The 12,817-nt window shown below is 34.4% G+C and overlaps 1 protein-coding gene across 6 annotated transcripts in view; it reads left to right on the forward strand.

Annotated features, from left to right (window-relative positions):
• The window catches only part of LOC117335052 (semaphorin-2A-like), a 123,461-nt gene that overhangs the window by 34,325 nt on the left and 76,319 nt on the right, over window positions 1–12,817 (forward strand). The window contains exon 1 of one of the 6 annotated variants that reach the window (XM_033894969.1): window positions 4,259–4,498. The exons of the other annotated variants lie outside the window; for them this stretch is intronic. The gene's annotated coding sequence lies outside the window, so the exon portion shown is untranslated. Of the gene's footprint in view, window positions 1–4,258; window positions 4,499–12,817 lie in introns of those variants that run through there. 6 annotated transcript variants of the gene reach the window in all.

Raw genomic sequence — 12,817 nt, forward strand, 5'->3', positions numbered from 1 at the left:
ACTTTAGGTAAAAATGCAGAAATGATGTCATTTCATTGTCCTGCAATAACGCCCATACCAGCTACTTCGAGATTGATAGAATCTAATATGATCTGTTCAGCGGACAGGGATATCTCAACACGAGTATAAGAGGCTTGCCGAGTGCTGGCCTGGCCAAACTTTTACACGAGGGTTGAGCTATTCTTGTTTGTGGTACAGACCAAACTCTTACACGAAGGTTGAGATATCTTTGTCTGCGAAACAGACCCATGTTTGATTATTTTTCTCACATACTTGCAAGAAAATGTAAGTTTTTATGATATTTTTTCATTGCACCATCTACAATGCCCCTGGGGATGTTTGTCAAAATGGATGACGTCATTATTTATGACTTGGTTACTAACGTAAAATGATGATGTTACGTTATTGTGAGCAGCGTCATATAGCGCATGCTGGCTGTCTTTACCCTCCTGTGGGAGATCATTTTATCATTTTCCCTAGCAACCGATGGATAACCCTGTGAAGTATGTAAGGAATACTGTTTATGTGTTAACCCAGGACCTATTACAGGATAAATACGGTAATAATACCAGGGGTGGGCTCATTAACATTGAAGGATTCAGCAAAGGTAAAATGAAGTGAAAGGGTATAAAATCGCTTGAAATCAGGTGTACAATTTATTTTGTGTAATGATGACATGACAATAACTGATGCCACATAGATTAAATTGGTGTGAATAAGATGGACCCCCTGTCATGTCAGTATTGTTACATTGAATTGTCAGTAACTGGTAGTGTTTGTATACAATATCTGAAGATGTATGCTTGGTTCCACCTAATAAGTCCCTAATCTGTGAAAGTTTGTATAACATCATTGCTTATACAATTACAAGAGTTAGCCTGTGGTCACTGCCTTGTACTGCTGTTATGAATAGGTTATTTACTTGAGATAGAGTAGTCCAGTGGAGATCTGTAATGATAAACACTGTCCATCACCATTAGTGTTGTTGGATAACAGTTTGGCTGGTCAGGAGAACAACCCTCCAGCTATTGTAAGTCTGTTTGAGATTTTAATGTGGATTGTACCTTTAGTAGGTGTCATGCATAACAATTTAAGGAGCTTTTCCTCCACTCCTCAACACCAAAGTCAGATAGTTGTTGCATGGGTGCAATAGAGATTTTCTAGCTGGTTTTAGAATGGGCCCTTTTTGTGAAGGAGACAAATACAAATATTGGTTATTAGTTATTAGTTAAATTAAATGCAGAAATTAGAAATTTAGCCTAAATATGAATATTGGTGAACCAGAGAAGAAAATGCCCTTTTTTAAGTAATTTAGATTCGATTTGAAATTTAAATGATTTCAATTTAGAAATGGACTCATTATCAGCCCCAAAATGATTTTGGCGAGGTTCTTCTTTAAGGCAAGAAAGTGATATTTGCTTCCTGTCTGCCTAGTACTCTAATCTAAAAAGATTGAGGTTGTATATTATCTACTAATTACAATGATATCCATGGTCTTGATTGGTGTTGAGTAATAAAAAGTCTAGTAGACCTGTTACATTAGCTTAATTCTGCTCTGCAAGTTAATGTATGGCTTGTCTTTGCTAGTAAAGAAAGAAAACAAATTGCATATGAAAACAATTTTGTGTCCATATTTCAAAATTTTGGATGGATTTTCATGAAAAACATCAGTACCAATGCAGATAATGAAGTGCTGAACTAGAGTTTTTTCAATTGAATTTTGATGTTAGAAACACTGGGCAACTTGCATGCAGAAAGCACATTTACTAAATACATTGTTGATAGACTATCAGTAGAGCACAATGCCAAGGTCATACGATTATGAAGGTATAAGCTATCTGTTTACTGTTTAGAATTTCCCACAGAGAGGAAATCCCTGCCCCAGATCAATGGCAGGCACCATCTAAAATCTCACTAATATTTAGATCACCCCATGGGTTCAGGGATAAGAGAATCATTCCCCATCCTCCAAAGTCTCTCTGAACTGATATCAAAGGTTACAGGACATCCTGTTGTCAGGATGATCTGACCTTCATGTGACCTTCAGAAAATATGGCCTAATACATGTACAGTGAGCTATCTGCTGTTGTGACTGGTCACAGATTTATCACCACAGTGTGGGACAGGATCTGACCTATATACTTTGACCTTCATTTAACCTCTAAATGTTGTAGTTGTCATTGATTTATGGTGAGTTAGGTATCAAATTTATATCTATGTGATACTTTAAATTGTATTTAATTTGCCCATCATATGTATAGGATTACTACATAAGTGTACTTCCTCTGTTTATATAATCATACCAAGTTGTTATGTTACATTTATATAACTATTAATCTTATACAGAAATATTTCAGGTAATGCTGTTAATCATCAGGGAAAATTAGAATTTATCTGATTGCCCATGCAAAAAGAGATATTATACATGTACTTTATAAGTCATGAAACAGTGATGTACCATCAAAGAAAGCCATACAATTTTTATCATCATTCAGTCCGAGTTGAGTGATGTGTGAAGTAACACACATCTGAATTTGTCCATTACAGGTTTAATCAATTGAAGTTTTCAATTTGAAAGTTTTTTAGAACTCACCTTGAGTTGTTTTAGATTTACAGATTAACTGAAAGAAAATACATCCACATGTATGAATATTTCACAAACATATACTTTTATAGAAACTATTGTATTCAACCTAAGTGCACCTCGCACTTCAACCCTATATATACATGTACCATTTTTTCTGGGAGAGAAATTAAGTCCAAAAAAAACTTGCTGACCATGACATATCTGATAACACTTTACAAAAAGATGATCCAGAGAATAAGCCATATTCATGCTTTAGACATGATACCTCTAAAGAGATATATTTATTTTATTTATATATCACGGTGGCCGAGTGGTTAAGGTGTCCCGACACTTTAACACTAGCCCTCCACCTCTGGGTTGCGAGTTCGAAACCTACGTGGGGCAGTTGCCAGGTACTGACCGTAGGCCGGTGGTTTTTCTCCGGGTTCTCCGGGCTTTCCTCCACCTCTAAAACCTGACATGTCCTTAAATGACCCTGGCTGTTAATAAGACAATAAACTGTTAAAAAGACATTAAACCAAAAACAAACAATTATTTTATTTATTTCCAACTCTGCATGAATTTACCTGGAAATATTTTCCTGATAATATTTTATTAGTGCACACATTTTGTGCTTTTGTAAACATGCCCTATATTAATTTGGTGTAATATTACACTTTTGACTTTTATTTTTAATTTTTCACTACTGCAATAACATGGTATAAAAAAGTTGGCAAAAATCTTTTAAAATAACTTCCTAACAAAGACTTCAAATTACAAATATAGACACTAGGTTTTGTTAAGCTGTATGTCACCCACTTAACCTGTCTTTCCTTTCGTTGAGTGTAGTATGTAATTGATTAGGAACCATGGATGAAGACAGATGAACAAAGACGATCAATGTCTTTGTTATGTCAACTTTACGTTGTTAAATTTTTTTTCTTTGATTTTTTCCCCCCCATTTCTCATTATTCCAAAAATGTGTGACATTTTAAAATGTAAGCAGTGTTACATGAAATTAGGTTCAAAGGAAATTGTAAGCTTTGTCACACAGGCTGTCACCAGGTATGGTGTACAACAGCACTTGAAGGATTTACCTCCCTTTGATAAACCCTATAATGAGGATAGATAATTATTAGAAAAAATAGCGAAATATTTCCATTAACTGCTGCATTTCTAGATTTCTTTGTTTGCTGATTTTAATAAAAAAATAAATAAACTTGGTTATCTTATCTTAAGTTTATTCAGTGTATCTTCTTTTTTTTTATCAAATAAACACAAAGTCCTCTACATATCTACAGTAACTTATCGGTGTAAATAGCTCAATTTCTTTGCTCTTAATGGTATCAGTTGTAGTGACACAAAACATTTTCTTCTGAAGGACATCTTGGGATATGTTAACCTTCAAAGATTTATTCATTCATTGTATGTTAAACACTCTATTTGTACAGCCTTTGAAGTTAACATGTGTTATTTAGAAATGTAATAATGTCCAGCATTATTATCTATATTATTTAGGAATGACATGTGTCACCACTCAACAAAGGACTGTTATACCTGTTATAGATATGAGGACTATGATATGATGTTGCTTGATTAAATGATATTGAAGCTACCCACTATTAGGTTTTGAGATGACCCCTCAATGTACACATGTGACTAGCTAGCTACATCCCCAAGCAGATGTGTGCCAGTTGGTTGGCCTATGTGTATGTAGCAGCAAGGGTGTCTTCTTGTATGCTCTGACCCTAGTGTTTCTATTGCCACAGTTGACCCCCAGGGTATCATAGGGATCAGCTGTCACACCAAACTCAAACAGGAAGTGCACATAGATACACTTGGACATATTTTACTATGATTTTGGAATGATTTCTGTGTGGATGTATGTGTAAACATTGAACAGCCTCAGCAGCCCTAGATGATGCTACATAGGTAAGTTATATAGAAGAGGCCGATATAGGGAAGAACACTGTTATTACACTTACTTGGGATTCCTAGGGGCACTTTTGACTTTATAATTTAACATTAAAGAAGTGATAGTATCTTAGAGATAAGGTGTTGTCTATAGTTAAATTTGCTGTAGGAGAAATGAGATATATATTTCACTATATGACAGCAGGTCCTGTTCATATATGTTATAGTGGGTATAGTTTGTATGGCATCAGGTTCTTTACCGTCCACCTCATGTACACACACACATATATTTATATATATAGAAAGAAAGAGCTTGATATGCTTGATCAACAGGGCACATGTTCCAGATGTAAACATGCCATGATTAATGCTTCTGCATGGACCTGTAACATAGTCCCTAATAGGCTCCACTATTCCTGGTAAACTAATGCATTTAAATTTTTCACTCGCATTGACTTATGTATTGTCCAAGATGTTTATATTGTTCTGGTGTATTGTCCAAGATGTTTATAATTGTCCTGGTGTATTGTCCAGGATGTTTATATTTGATTGTCCTGAACATAATCTAAGCCGTGCTGTTATTGTACCATAACATATTAAAGATGTGTCGGTTATATAGTATATTTAACCTATACATTTTTGTTCATTCAGATTCAATTCTCAACCACTCCGACACTTATGAATGTATAATTTGGGGTAAACTGACAAACCTATGGAATTAAAGTTTTTAATGGTTTATATATTTTTTGGTCAATTTATTTGTCTGAGATATAAGTAATTCAATCAAAATTAATTATAATTTTAAAGAAAGTTCATGATAAGATATTAAAAGACAAATTAAGAACATCACTTGTACGTAGCTCATAAAATATTCAAAATCATCACTAGAACAAATTTAGTTCAGTTAAGAAGATGCACATTTTCCTTTAAATGCTCATTTATCATGTGATAAGTGGTTAATTTAAAATTCATTGAAATGTTAGTACATGTGTATTTGTAATGACAATATTCGTGGAAATGTGTAGGTGTCCAATGTACATGTTGATACCAGCAATGTAATTTCAGATCTTGAATTAATTAAATTGGATGGTAATGTTATGTCGACCCTAAATTTTAGGTGGTATGTGAATTTTTGTTCTATTGACTAATTCCACTAGCTGTGATGGCTGGTGTGATCAGAAAGTGATAAAGCAAGAAACATGATGCCTCAGTTAGGAAAGTGGACTGGCCATTCAGTGATGAACTCCATTAGCATGTTGATGCTGGGGAACTAGGAATGAGGTGAAATAAATTAGAACTTCACATGCCTGGTCATGAAATCAACATTGCATTATTGATCAGCTGGAACACATTATCACTGCCACATCAGCTATTGTTAGAGGCCAAAACGCCTGCAAATACTGTTGCCGTGGCAATTTCACAATTTCCAGATAAAATATTCTTAGGAGTTTTCCTAGGTATTGACACACACACCAGTCTTTAGGATCTATACACAGGATCGATTTTCACATATTGATGTCTTCCTTTGTTTACATCTCAATTCGTCAGCTTCATGGAAGGGGTCAGCTTCATGGAAGGGGGGGGGGATTAACTTATAATTATGGTGATCATGAATGAAATCCTATATGATTGAACTTTATATAAGTATGCCAATATATGTTGATTAAGTATCTTCTGGCTAAAGCTGAAAAATGTAAGACATTTATAGCCTTGTTTTCAGTTATGATACATATTGATAAATCATACTAAAATTTGGTGATATAGTTGATATATATCCTTGTTATGTTGCATTGAAGGTGACTGTTTGTGAAAGTCTGTATTAGGTGAACATAATCCCTATACAATATATAACTCTGTGGATAGGATACCTTATTCAAGGTATAATTATCACCCATGCCAGGACGGTTAAAAATTAAATGAATGAAAAGGTTTAAAATCCTTCAATAATGACAGTGTTCTCTTAATGATGTGGTATGGTTGTCGGACAATTCTCAACGGTGATTTCATATTTTTTTTCTGAAACATTCCTGGTTTGTTAATTCAAAGAACAGGAAGGTGGGGGTGTGTGACAAAGGATGTGATCGTGTAATAATTAATAAGTACTGAACAACTAGGAAGAGAGAGCAATATATGGCCCCAATTCCAGTTAATATGTTTATATCGTGTGGAGTATACGTATTTATAAGATACTTATTTATAGGAGAAATTAAAGCAGAAGGCCACAAATCTATTTTAGACAGGCCGGGGAAGTGAAAAAATAGCCCACTGATTATACATGTGTGTACTAGATATATATACCTAACATCATTTAACTCACCATGAATGGATGTGAAGGATGATTCCTTTACAAGAAAGTTTATTTACCTGTAGAAACTCAATCTTTACCTTAGCTTATTTACGGTATTAAGTCCACCATTACTTAAATGTACATGCCCTAAGCCCATTGTAACCAAATTATCCATAAGAAGTCCATGTTCAGAATTAAACTAACTCCCATGCATGACATGAGAGTTGATTTTGTCCAAACTAGAAAATTTCCCTCATTTTCCAAAGCCTATAAAGACAAGGTATATCCTATTCAACCTAACAAATGCACATACACATGCCCCTATAAATGTACCCCACCTTTTCAGGTACACTAATTGAAACATATAAAACTTTCTTTACCTCACTCTTACAGAGATTTATGGATTGTTTTCTCTACATAAAGGTGTGTCAATGAAAAAAAAAGATTTTTCCACCAAAATTTTATAAGATGCACACCTTGTGTTTGTAAGTGCATAAGTATGCTTATTAGGTCTAATACGGTAGGTAACACATGTACATGTAGTTTTGATAGAAGTAGTGGCTGTTGGTCTGTAGTATCAGTGTTAAAATTATACACACACTCCTGCCTGCATGGTCAGTTCACTGGCCACTGCTAAAAGCATACTGGCCTTTATCTCACTGACCAACTGTTTAGTTTCCTTTAAAACCAATTAATGGAGAAATTGAGCCAATAAAACAGAAGTGTGTGAGCTATAGGGTTAGTGTTCCTCTGTAAAATCACTCACTACCAATAGATCTCTGGGAACTCTTTTGTTTGGATGATATCTTAGCAAGATCAAAATCATAGAAGTGCTTGATTTTCTTGGTTTATTTTAGAATCAATCTACTTGGCAAAATAAGATCTTGATTCTATGGATATTCAGTGAATTCAGATTCTTATATTCCTTATTGTAAAAACATTTTGGAAAGTACCAAATAACCCTGTGTTTGGGAATGAGATGGATCTGTTCATTAACTCTTGGGTGGGTTGGATGCTGAAGGCATTTTGAAATCATCAAGAAACCGTTTTTACGTGGGTTTATATGAAAGAAGTAATAATAGTGTAATTCTCAGAGCCATGTGTGTATGATAGCGCTGAGAGTATGTCCAACCCATCGACAACACATATATACAAGCAATATCTGATGGCATTGTTCTTGATGTATTATGTAACTTGGTTTTAGGTTCTACGCAGTATGTCTGTGACAAAGAGGCACATTGTCTCAGAAATCTTACAATTTACTTGTCAGAAACTGTTTGCATTACTTCAACCTGATACACATATATATCTTTAGGCATTTTGACTGCTTAAGCATCATGTATGCTAGAAGTATATCTAACATTAATTTCAATATGTAGTACGTACATCAAAGAGTAAAAGTCTGAGTACAATCTAGATTTAATTTCCTCTGTGCCAAAAATGAAAATGTCACTGTAACTGGTATCATGTAGCAAATACAGGGTAATTTATTAATTAAAATATTTGCATCCATTTTATCATAATCTGAAAAAAGAGTTGTTGTCATGGATATAAACTGGTGTATGTTGTACATGGGTATTTATCTCATGATCATTAGACTGGGAGTCGGTGTATAATAAATTGTCTCGACTGTCAAATTAACAACAGAACGTGCTAACGAACATGTGGAAAAGCACGTTTCCCATAAAATGATAGATCATAAAAAAAAAATCACTTCAGATCGAGTCTGTATAGATTGCCTGTACATGGGAAATCCAACATGATATTTGACCAATTCCTAACTTAGGGAATTTGATACAAAAGGTTTTGTTTTTCAAGTCTGAATGATGTATTTCAATGATATTTAAATGCTTTTATATAGATGCAATTCCTGAAATTCTTTTGGTTTATGATTATGATGACTAGATAGTAGAGGGTAAGACTGTACAAGCGTGGCTTTACTTGGTGAGGGGACATGAGGTTGATTGATGAGAATTGGAACATTTGTGGTCATACATTCTACCCTCTCAGTAGGTACCTATATAGTTAGTTATATACCTCAGGTACCTAGTTATACAGGATTTGTAGACATACAGGGACTCGAATCTTACCTTCGGATCAAGACAGAATTTCAACAGAATTGCTTTGGGGAAACTCCTTCACAGTATATTGATAGGGGAATATAAACAGGAAGCCAAATTCTTATAAACATGAATTTCCTTGGAATTTGTTTATAGATATCCATGTTACAGACCCAATTTTATTGGTGATGCTGGATTGGAATGTATTGAGATGTTTGTTGTTGTTATATCTTCCTGGTAATTATCAGTGACTGTCTTCTGTCCGACAACAGGTTTCCACCTCAATTTGAAAAAGAGCAAATAGATTCTTTTGAAAAGTTTTACCTATACCTAAAATTTTCTCATTTAGCCAAATTGAATTTCATGTTTCCTAATAATGTTTAGGAATAGCTTAGCTGAATACTAAACAGTTTGTGATGGTTTGTATGGTTCAGTTAAGTGATTCTATAGTACGATGAAATATAGCAAATAGCTCATAAAGTATTTATAATGATTGATGCTTTTAACAATATCCACAAGTTCCAGTGTATGAGACATGTGGGCTAACGAGGTGAAGTCATCTGTATAGACTGTACTGTTATTGTATTTTTCCTTTGTACAAAGTCCAGGTGGCCAACACAAAAAAATGACTTAACAACAGAAATAACCAACATTAAAATAATCAATGTAATTCTAACTCAGAATTGATAAAATGAGGCAAAATACAATAAAAAATATAGATTTGCATAGAGACCTTTTACAACACAGTAAATGGGCTTATTGTAGTACTGTACCAATTATCCCTATGTGAATTATATTTATAAGTTTAAATTTATTACAACAATCTAATTTATCCTATAATTACTAAGCATGTATACAATATGATGTGATGTCTTTGTCAGCCAAGGACCTCTTGTTTGATGCTGTAAGCATAACTGATTGAAAATAAACAAATCTTAAATCTACTAAATCAAAAGATACATCGATTGGCTTATTACCAGGCATGGTCTTAACGATAGACAAATACAGTATATACCTCGACAAAAAGGGTATATAACTGGACAAATATGGTATATACCTGGGCAAATATGGTATATACCTCGACAAATACGGTATATACCTGGACAAATACAGTATATACCTGGGCAAATACAGTATATATCTGGGCAAATAAAGTATATACCTGGGCAAATATAGTATATACCTGGGCAAATACAGTATATACCTGGGCAAATAAAGTATATACCTGGGCAAATAAAGTATATACATTGTACCTGGACAAATACGGTATATACCTGGACAAATAAAGTACATGTATATACCTGAACAAATACGGTATATACCTGACAAATACAGTATACAAATACATATACAATATATATATACCTGGAAAATAAACTGCAGTCTGCTGTACAGAAGAACTGTAATATATTAGTGACTAGATGTGATTAGTGTAAAAGAATGTGGGATCAAGGATATTGATCCATTTGCCTTCCGTTTGTGATCTTGTCCATTTTTTGTGAGGCTATATAGTTCATTACAGACTTCCTGTTCATAAAGGATCCACCTGTCTTTGTGTTATAATGTTCTAAACGGCTGTAAACCTAGATTAGGAAGTCCATGTTTCAGACAATAGGAACATGAACATTTCAATCTCTACCTACCTATGCCAGCAGTTTTCACCATGTAACGGCTGTAGAAATGCTAATGTTACAACCAAAATTAATTCAAAATTTTGGATATTTAGACTCTGCAAATTTCATTTTCACTTCTCTGCCAATGATGTAAACCAATATTTGTCTAGTGTTTTTATTTGACTACATATATTTACTGGTTCTACATCTCCTGACCTTAATATGTATTACCCCTTGTTTAAAGTTAAATAACTGTCTCATTCAAGGACAAACTAGATAAAAATAAATTGGAGACTAAAATGTCCTGTTTGACAGCATTTTGGTGTATAATTATCATAAAAGTTGGTACCAGAAAATAAGCTTGATAATTCTTAAACTTTCAATGTGTTGAAATTGTACATAACAATGTATATACATGTATATATACTAGACAATTTGTCACTATGATCATGCCAGGGTATCGGGCCACCCATCACTGTGCCATTGAAGCGTTTTCTTCTTAAGAACATGGATATGGCCCAGTGGTATAAGCTGCAGGTATTTCTGGCTACACATTAGGTGCCGAAGAGTGTCAGTTTGAGGCTGGGTTAGGGCACAAGTCATATTTTTAACCTACATGTAGATAGAATTGTTGCATGTTTTTTCAGTGCGGAAGTTTAAATGTTCTACTGCCTTGACTGAACACTTGATCACCAAGCCATGTCCTGTTAATATTTTATAGACTCTAGATCTAGAGATAGTTTTTGCATGTGTAGCGAGTTCCTGCAGTGCATTTGTGAAAAGATGAGATCATTTCACGTCTGCATCTGAAACCATGACATCATTTTATCGATGTGTAGCAACAGTTTCTTGTCATTTCTGATTTGTCAAGGACAACTCAGTAAAACAGGGTATGAGATTCCCATCAGGTCTTGTGAAATATTGACTTCTTGTCTGCAGTCCAATTTCGTGACAGCTGCCATTGTAGTCAGCTTTGTTGGGTAATTACCATAAAATAACCTGGTGTGATCGGCTGAATCACTGGGGAGATGACTTTCTTGCCATTTTAGGAATTGTAAGTGGGAAAAGATCAGCTTTGACAACCAGGGACCAAACTACATTACATTCTTACAGTACATAGTATATGGTTCTTGTCAATTTGGATTGCTATCATCATTTTAATGAATTAGAGTGTTGAGTTGAAATTAGGGTTCAGCCTCATATATATTGAAGGCAATTAAGCTGAAAGCTACATTTCAACTAGATAAATTCTGATACATTGTGTTCTATAGGAATATGTATCATCTGATTCAATTAGTTAGCTATATATAGCTAGGGTCTCGCAATCTTGATGGTTAAATTGGACATAATGCAACAGACTATATTATTGTATATAGCTAGAGTAATCTCCCTTGATTCTTCAGGTTAGAATTGGTCATGACTGGTTTGAAGGGGTATAGTTTCTCAATACAACAGAATGATACATGAATATAATGGAGAGAAAAAAAATTAAAGGAGAAAAATTACATTGTACCATGTTAATATTTCTGAGTAGTACCTCGTACCTCTGCCAAATATCCTGCAAGGTACCATTGAAGATTTCATTATACATCTGTTTGTCTGTATGGATTAGTTAGGAAAGTGCATGAGATATTGTATAATAATCATTGAATTTTCTGTCAGGAATATACTAAATAGCTTCAAATTACAGGCCAAACTCTTATAGTGGACATCATATCACACAACTGTTAATACACAGCTGTTGTAATTAATTTGATGTCTGCAGTATGGATTTGTATTCAGCATTTGAGTCAGCTGATAGTGGATGAGAAATGACCTAGATAGTTCATTGAAGGTCACGGTGAGTTGCCGGAGTCTCATAGTCATTAGTGTATCTTCTTGGTATCATTCTGTCATCTAACAGCAGCACAATAGCATTCTATTAAGCTCTGTTTTTACTTAAACGGAAATTGGATAAGAGTCCATGATAGTTTGCTCCTTTCCCATTTATAATGGCATCACAATAGCATTTTATTGAGCTCTGTTTTTACTTCAACAGAAATTGGATAGATTACTCCTTTCCCAGCACAATAGCATTCTATTGGGTTCCAAGTTTACTTCAACAAAAATTGAGGAGTCCATTTAATGGTGGCACAATTGCATTTTCATTTACCTCCTCTTTAACTTCCAAGCAGAAGATTTACAGTCCATGATGGCTTGCTCAATTTCTTTGGTAATTATGCCCAGGTGCCTAGGTGAAAGACAAGTAGTAAATACCTCTTCGCAACCCGATTGCAACTACCCATTTCATTATATTCATGTGTTAATCAAAAGTGTCCTCATGGTCACAAGGCCAATCCATGCAAAGGTCAAAATACATCTGACACTGCATATTTCT

The sequence above is a fragment of the Pecten maximus genome, chromosome 9 (genome assembly GCF_902652985.1).
Source record: "Pecten maximus chromosome 9, xPecMax1.1, whole genome shotgun sequence".
Taxonomy (NCBI): domain Eukaryota; kingdom Metazoa; phylum Mollusca; class Bivalvia; order Pectinida; family Pectinidae; genus Pecten; species Pecten maximus.